A 9,213-nucleotide genomic window follows, 5' to 3' on the forward strand; every position below is an offset into this window, starting at 1 on the left:
CTTAAATTTTTCTTTCGACTTGGGTTGCAAGTAATTAAATTTCAATAAGGGACTTCTATTTTTATTCTTGTTATTTTATAGGCTTTAATATTTTGCAAATTGGTTGGACCGAATCATGGATTGCCTACGTATCTGCCTTAAATAGATTTAATTTGGAATCAGGTCTTGCGTAGTTCTTAGCCTAGAAAATGGTTTCTTAGAATGCCGATTTTAAACAAGTACGTTATGAGATGGAAACATATTATTTGAAATGGTAGAATAAATGAAGTTTGTTATTATTTTAATCTGCTGCTTTGCCGTAAGCCAAAAATTTGTTTTATATTTTTTTTGAGTACATGTATTTCTTGGTGGTACGTATATCTGAATACGTGTTGTACCTCTCCAAGTGTTCGTTATTTTTCCGTGCATGTGCAGATAAAATGACGAGCACTTCGGGACAAATTTTAGCAAGGAGAGAGATTCAGCGCCCAGGCTGGGGCGCTCAAGATTTCGGCGCCCAGCTATGGGCGCTGAAAATGACTTCTGGGAGGATCTTTTTTTTTTTGGTGCACTAAATGCTTCTTTTTCTTTTTAGACTAACTTTAGAGGCGCTTTGCAAAGTTTCTTTTTTTTTTATTACTCACATTTTATTTTTTAATCTTTCTTACGTTGAGCGTAGAATGTACTTTTTATTTGTCTTTTTTTTATTTGTGACTCAAGACGGCTTGAAAGATGGGTTGAATGAGATTGGATAAGTTGTATAGGTATTGGTGAAGCATAAGGATTACATCTGCTAGGACTCATAATTTGTAGTCTCAAACTAGTGTCATGATTTTACATCAACCAAGGCCAATGAGTAGCATGGGGACGGCTCAAGGGAATATCAACAGGATGCATTCACACAAGTTATATAGTCATTATGCTAATGGTGGCGTAAGAACAGGTTTGGGCTTTGGAAATAATGGGCATGGCGCACGTGTCAATGGCCGTGCGTGGTTTGCGGTTGATAACAAGTTTAAAAACAAGAGTTGAGGTAATGGTTTCTTGGGTTATGGCAATGAGAACATGGATGGGTTAAATGAGCTGAACAGGGACCCCAGAGTGAAGGTGTCTAAGAACATAAGGACTGGAAAGGGTAGAATTTTAGACATCGTAGAATTTTATGATTTTGATTGGTTGACTCAATTCTCTTCCTTCGGTTACTTGGGTAAATTTCGCACTTTGGGAGGTACGGGCTAAGTATTTCATGGCTCGCTCTTTTCGCTTTCCCTTTTCTTTTTCTCTTTTTTCTTTTTGCTTGGGATTTCTCCCCAACATAAATCCTTCAATCAATTTGGGCTAAAAGGTAGATGGTTGTGGTCTTTGAGTCACGAGGCGAGACTGAGTGAGCCTCGTTTGGTAGGCCTATAGTGGACCTTTAATTTTAGTAGGCCTAGGAGGGACCTTTAAATTGTCTTACTTTGCAAGCGTATTTAGCCGTTTCTTAAAATATGCAAATAGCGTAGATTCAAAATGTTGTTTTTACTTTATTGAACTTTAACGAAAGAATTACATCGAAATTAATTTTTGTTTCTTTTCAGATTCTAGTTTCTGGGATTTAATTGGAAGTTGTGATTTAGACTCAAACTTTCATTAATCTTTCTTATTATAACCCGTGTATGAATACAAGGAGGTGGCCTAGACTCAAAATAATGACGCGGCGTAAGCCTATAATACTTAACCAAGCAACTCTCAGACTTAGGCTAATTGGACCATAACTTTCGTTGGTTGACACTTTAGATTTTAACCCTTGGGTGTTCATTTGTCATGCGCCATTTTGTTTAATGTTGGCAAGGTAGTTAATTGGGGAGATCGAATTTTTATTTTTGCAAGACTAGAATCATTAGTGCGGCTTCTCTCTTAGTGTGTATTGCTTTACCCCAATGGTAGCCCTATTGGTATGCCGATTTGGGTATTTTCATGGTTGGTCATGTTGCATTCATGGAAAATCTTTTAGTCCGTACTTAATAGTATTTCAAGGAGTGAGTGACTCGAGAGGACTATGATAGTCGTGACCCAATGTGATTATAAGCCTGGAGGCCATTAATTTTTCTTGCCAATGGTATTGACACCTTAGGTTCACTTTGGGGTTGTGCGACTATGGGGGAATGATTTTCAGAATGTGACTGTTTCCATTTTGCAAATACTATAATATATTCTTTTTATTGGTGAGAGAGAGTATTAAGGCCGTTGATTCTTAGCAAAGGATGACAATTACATATGGGTGCTTTTTGATTTAAATGTTAGGAGAGGAGACTCAATATGGTTTAACCTTTTAACTTGCAGAACGACACCAAGCATTAGGACCGATTCTATGGATAAGACAACTAAGACTTAGGATTTAGATTGTACTTTGGCATAGCCTAGTCTAGACTCGGATTTATTTTTTTATTCGAACATTATTTTTCTTTGAAAACTTCATTTGAACATTATTTTTTGAATACTTTGCCCATGTGACATTCAAGGTTTAATTAGCATGCTCGGTTTTGATGCCGAGCATTGTCGTCGTAGGAGGCCCAACAACGACACAAAGAGTTAATTTTTTTTATTTTTTTTTGTCGCTTTCAGAATCGAGTGCCTTTTCATACGCCCTTGCAGCAATTTTCACGAAAAGTTTTTTTTTGCTACGTGTTTTTTTTGCGCGAGCACCGAGGCTGCTGTGCCTGACCAAAAGGCCAGGCAGCAACTTCAGCGCCCAGCAGTGGGCGTGAGAAACTTTGGCGCCCAGCCAGGGGCGTTGAAAATGCGTCCCTGGCTGGTTCTCGTTTTCTGTTTGCGTATACTTTTGTTTTTGCGACTTTAGTTTTGCGTGCTTGCCTTATAACGTCCTTTACGCGTTGTGCAGCGTTTGTGGGATTCGTTACAGGCCATCCCGAGCGTCGCTTATTTTTGTGGCGATCGTTCGGGCTTGCGGAACACGAATTGTGGTATAACTCTTTGGCCAATTGGTTTATGAATGTTTGGGCAATTTTTAAGGTCGTTGGTTTTCTAGCATTATTTGTCTAGCATTATTCGTATGCACAATCATAACATAGTCACATAGTTCGCTACACATAACTACATTATAAACATGGATTTGAATATGTCACGTAGTTTATGATAGGCTTCTATGGGTAGTATTTGTGCCTGGCTTGGTACCGCTTCTATCGTAGATCCAACACATGCCCCGGTCGAGGTAGTGTCTTCAACAGACGAATTTCGCTCAAGAGGCCAACCCGCAAGTGCAAGCCAAGGGGGCATGCAGGCGAGAGGGACCTAATGAGCGAGCGATTGGGTTCGGGATAGGTGTACTACCTGTGCAAGTACCGAGTGGGAAACATGCGCGGCGTATGCACCCCCCTATTGGCGAAAAAAGGTATCCTTAGTCCCAACTCCCGAGGGAGTCGAGATTCGTTATGCGGTTCTGCCCGTTCACATTAATATGCTGATTTTCAGGTCGTCCCAACTTGATGGGGAAATAAACGCGGGGTAGGATCGTTTCACCCTTCGGCTATTTTGATTACCTACAAGCACGGGTATTTCCTTCACTATCCCCTGTGGAGTCGCCACTGTGAGGGGGTCGAAAAAGCGCGAGGCTAATGCGTGACCTTGTCACTCGTGGGTGTGACGATTCTTTTTATTCAATCAAGTGTAATTGGATTTCCTGTGAGTATACACCCAATTGACTAGTAATATAGGAGTCGCCATTCAGTTTTTAACGACAATGAGAAAAACTGACAAAACCCGGTTATCGTGACATAAATGGAGTGCAATTATGTTTGACCACGACGGCCGTAGGTTCCCTTGTGATCCCTGGTGTGGGGATCTCTGAATATACACCCGCAAGGTAGAGATTGAGGGTTCGGGGACTGTAACTACCGAGAGGAGTAATTCGCTCGTCGATAACTCCAGAGGCAGGATATCCTTACTAGCTCAGCATAAATAATTGAAGGGACATGCGTTAACTATTAAACTAATCTGAATTGATTTTAGCAATATGCAACATATAATACTAATTCGATCGTGATTATCTGATTTAAATAGCATTAAGGGACCTAGCATGATAATCCGATTTCCCAAAAATATTATATTTGTTAGGCGTGATAGAACAATCATATTAGGTTAGTTTAACAGTTCATAAAAAGGGCGAGGAAAGCAGTTAAATCATCGAAAAGGGACACATTACGACGCACCCTTGAGAGGTGCGTCACGGTTCTCAGAAAACTAACCACTTTGACTTTGCTATTTCTCCTTTTTATTTAACGAATCTCAATTATGGGACAGGATACGTTCTGTTCGATTTATGGATCGATTGCGACAGAACGCGTGAACAGTTTCGCAGCGAGAGGCTTAGGCTAAGGGTTGAGTCAATACTCAGAATATAATTGTGTGTTGTTGTGTGTTGTTTCACGTCGAAACTAGGGGCCTATTTATAGGGAAGAGTTCGTGGAAAGATAGAATTGCAGAGTTCTAATCCGCAAAGAATTAGGAAAAGAGACGTACCCAGGTACTTTCAGCGCCCAGGCCTGGGCGCCGAAGATTTCGGCGCCCAGAGCCAGGCGTTGAAAATAGGATCTGGGCAGTTTTGTTTAGTCAGATTCAGATTCCTAAAATCCGTAGAGTTTGAGATTAATTTGAGTCTTTTAGTGCGTATCAATTTCATGACGGAATGCGTCTGGGCCCATTACGAACTCTAGGCTCGTTAGGATTTTGATTAATACGTAACTCTTATTTCCGAATCGTATTAGGAATAGGCTTCTCGTGGTTTTCTATCTCATTTAGGATTTATGTTGGAGTGCAACACCTAATTCTGACAGGTTTCTATCTTTTATGATTTGCCACTTTTAGAAGCTACCTTTTACGGCAGTTACTATTTTTAGCAGGTTTCCATAAATAGCAGGTTTCGGGTGAAATGAAATGGGGAATCGAGATTCGTTTATTTTATAGGAGATGCGTTGTCAAGTGGAGTTTTTATGCTTTCATCATCGAATCTTTCCCTTGCGGGAATGGGCACAAAAGTAGGTATCTACACTCCCGTACAACTAGTCCCCAAGAGTAGGGCTGACTGTTTGGAGTTAGGCCTGCTCTTTCTGTAATTTTGTTGTACCCCGTACACCTGTATTATTAAGCGTGACCTAGAACCTAATAAAGGGGTGATAGGTTAGTTTTTGTTAATGGTGTTTGCTTTTCTCATTGACTTGTCTGTGCTTTGAGGGTAATTTTTCATGTTTTGGTTGACATTAAATATAAAGTGGAGAGGAAATTAGATTGGTGTTGTTGTTGTTAGAGTTGGGTTTTTTTTTTGCGCGTGCAAGAGTGTACTTGCGATCGCGTGTGTAGGAGTGTACCTGCGCTAGTGTGACTAATCGTTGATGTAGTGCGCAAGTTTCAATCGGACAAGGAGTGTACCTGTTCGTTGGTTTTACGCAGAATCCAAAGTAGGAGTGTACCTGCATTTTAGGAGTGTACATGTTTGTCTCGACATCAGATTGATGGTTTTGGTCGTCATGATTTTACACTTCAATCGTAACGTTTGTGTTACTACCGTTACAGTTGTGGGGGAGTGTTAGAGTTATGGTATATCTAGGGTTCTAGTATGTTTAGGAAAATAGAGTTGTGTTAGTTTATGAATCTAATAGTCCTAAACCTAATAGAGTTATGTTATAGTTTCCTATATAAATCAATGATATAACCAATTTATTATTAAGCGGTTCAGTTATATTATCATCCATCAATATATTCCCTTTAGTTTAACAAATCAAGTGAACAAAAGGCAAAGTGGGAATTAGTAGTCGTTTGGTTATACAGAGCAAGTATAACTTGGTAGAAATCTTAAATCCTTATGATTTTTGAAGTTTATTTGGTTGGATGTAGGAACTTCTAATTCACATGGAACGAATTGCGCGCTGTTTAGATGAATTTACTTTCTAGGAAAGTCAACTTTGCATTTATTTATGGAAGTATATAAACTAAACAACCACTAACTTTGGTGCCAGCTAAAGCATTCTTATTTTGGATTGGAAACGGGGAAGTTTTGGTTTTGTTGATCAAAATAGCGCGGTTAGTTGGGGACAATTTTTTTAATTTTACATGGATGAATTTTAATATTTAGGCAGAGAACAAGGTTGACTTAAGAATAAAGCAGAGCAATCGAGCTGGCTTTCCTTTTGGATCAAAAACAAACTTCTATTAAACCATTACCACTTGACATTACATCGATTACATTACATAGTTAATTACTTGTTACATAGTTAATTACTTAATTACAGTGTGCCAGCTTCATGTACATGTGCATGTCTTTAATACGATTCATTTAGATTTTATTAGTCTATTAGTTTCTTCGATTAGTGGCTCCATAGCTATATGCAACGACTTTGGGGTACGGTTTTTTTGTTTTTTACACTAAACTAACAAAAGAGAAAATTAAATACTAGCCTTAAAGCATATGCATCATACGAAAGATTCCGGGCCAAACGGAATACGGACTTTGTTTTACAAGAAAATTTGGCCTTTAGTTGGTACCAATCCCAAAGAAGAAATCGTGCAAGCCATTATAACGTTTTGTACCAGCTTGTTTCGTAGGTAATTTTTAATAGACTTAAATTATTACTGTCGGATATGATTAGTGAAGCTCAGGGCCGGTCCTAACTTATGGTGACCTATGGGCGAAAAATAAATTGGGGCCCATGTCTTTTAGGATTAGGGACAACAAAAATTCTCAAAGATGTGGTGTACTTTATTTTATTGAAAAAATACTTTTTAAATCATTAAGAATGATTATTACTCTATGTCTAATTAAACTGGCAAAGAAAATTAAATTCGATAAGAACAATATTAAGGCTCGCATACTTTTGACCTCGTGCTATAAAGAATGAATTATAGTTTAATATTTCACACATTATTATCAAGTTAATATAAGACAACATGACATCTTCAATCTCAATTCAGTTCTTGATTCTACATAACTCTCTTTTTAGTGTTAATCTGGATTTGAATTGGGTACTTTGTAATAGAAGTAATGAAGTATCAACCAAATTATCAAAAGAAAAAATGACCAAAAAAAAGACAAAAAAAACTATAGTATAAACATGAAAAAAAGAACAAAGATTACAAAGAAAGCTGTATAACACGTGAAAAAGAGAAAACAAATAAGGCAATGTTCACAGTGCAAACGAATCGAACCCCGGATGTATGTTATTTGAGGTGATGACCAAACCACCAGGCTAGTTTACTTAATTGTTAAATAATTTCACGAAAATTTATTTGACAATTGTTCAGGTTGACAAAAGAGACATGGGCTTCTTTCCCCGGGGCCCTGGGCGACGGCCCCTTATGCCCTGCCCCAGGGCCGGGCCTGGTGAAGCTCAAAGTGCCTTTGTTTCAGGATGTCTCATTATGGATAATGTGCTATTAGCGTATGAATTGTTCTATTATATGAGGAAAAATAAGGGTGCTAAAGGTTTCATGGCTATGAAACTCGATATGAGCAATGCTTACGATCGGGTTGAGAAGTCGTTTAATGAAGCTACGATGCTAAAGTTGGGGTATTGATGAAATTATAAGTTATACAGCAAGTGCATGGTGTCTGTTGTTAGCAGATATTTAGCAAATACATGGAGACAAGTTCTATTAGTTTTTACCTAATTATATAAACTATTTCAATAAACTAAACGAAGTGTGGATTTTGGATTTATTAACTAACAAGGTTAAAACAAAAATATAAATGTAGAATTTATCAATAGATTAAAGGTCTAGGGCATACATTTGGTCCACCGTTCTTATACCAATCCAAGAACACAAATCAATTCGACAATGAATAAACTAGGCCGAGTAATTAAATTACATGCTAATCATATCCTACGGTCGGGTCTTAACACTTTCAATCGGACATATGCATACGGTCGTTAACATAATCAGAATTACCAATTGCACCAAGCCTCTAAGAGTAAGATCATTCGATTCTAATTCCTATTAGCTAGATAATCAATCCACGATATTGGTCAATTACATGAATCAACAATTAAGAACAAATAAATTGGAATTACTCAAGCATAATTTATAAATTAATAAACTTTAATGCATAACAATCATGGTATAAACATGGATCCCCTTACATAACCCTGGAAAATGACTACTCGCTCATAATTAAATTAACAAGCATGAAAGAAATCATAAATACGTATTTCATAATCAAAGGACAAATTAATCTAAGGAACGAAAATAATAAGAATGAATTAAAGCAAGGGAAATTAAGAAATTACCTATAGATTGATGAATGAAAGAAATAAGAAACTAGGGTTCAACAATGAAGAGAGAAAAACAAAATAACGTGAAAGAGAATTCTAGGAAATAAAGCATAAAGGAAATAAATTAATTCCCTTTAAGTAGTTATATGCTTCCTAAATTCTAAGTAGTAAAAGAAATTAAGGAAAAGAAAATAAGAAAATATTAATTACATAAGTTACGATTTAGTTGGACGATAAGGAGATCATTAGAAGAAAGAAGCAAGCAAGTGCACGGAACTTCCAGCGGGAGCGCTGGAATTCCAGCGAGCACAACAGCAACATGAGTTTAATCGGCGCGAAAACCAGCGGACCGCTGGCCAGTCACTGGAATTCGCGTATTGTGAAGATAATGCAGTGCAACGACTAGGCTTGGGCGCGAAAACCTGCGAGCCCACTGGCCGGTCGCTGGTTTTCCCTTGCTACGATAATGTTACTGCTATGAAGCTTGGGGGCAGAATCAAGCAGGAGCGCTGGTTAGCCGCTTGATTTTCCTTGCTACAGCCTACAATGACTTGAATACTATTAAGCTCACGACGCTAAGCCCTTAAGGTTTGCCTTCCGCTAAAACTTTGAGCAATGCTAGTATTGATGATGAGATTCCCAAAGTGCTCTTGCCGATGGGTAATGTGATGTAGATGATCTGCATCAACGCAAATTATCAATTTTTCCGATCAAACTCTCCGCCTTTGACTTAAATCTTCTGATTATAATTCGGATAACTCCAAGAATTTTGAAAGCACCCAAATGATTGTTGAATCACCTGGAATGTTAAGAAAAACACAAGCGGAGCGCAATAGAGACAATAAGAAGAACTTATGCAAATAAATTGAAATAAATGCCTAATAATGCAACCTAAATGCGCCTAAAATACCCTATACAAATTTGATTCATTAGGTGTAGTGGAAAATTCATGGAGCTTATAATTAATGAG

This window comes from Spinacia oleracea, chromosome 5 (genome assembly GCF_020520425.1).
Source record: "Spinacia oleracea cultivar Varoflay chromosome 5, BTI_SOV_V1, whole genome shotgun sequence".
In the NCBI taxonomy this organism is placed as follows: Eukaryota; Viridiplantae; Streptophyta; class Magnoliopsida; order Caryophyllales; family Amaranthaceae; genus Spinacia; species Spinacia oleracea.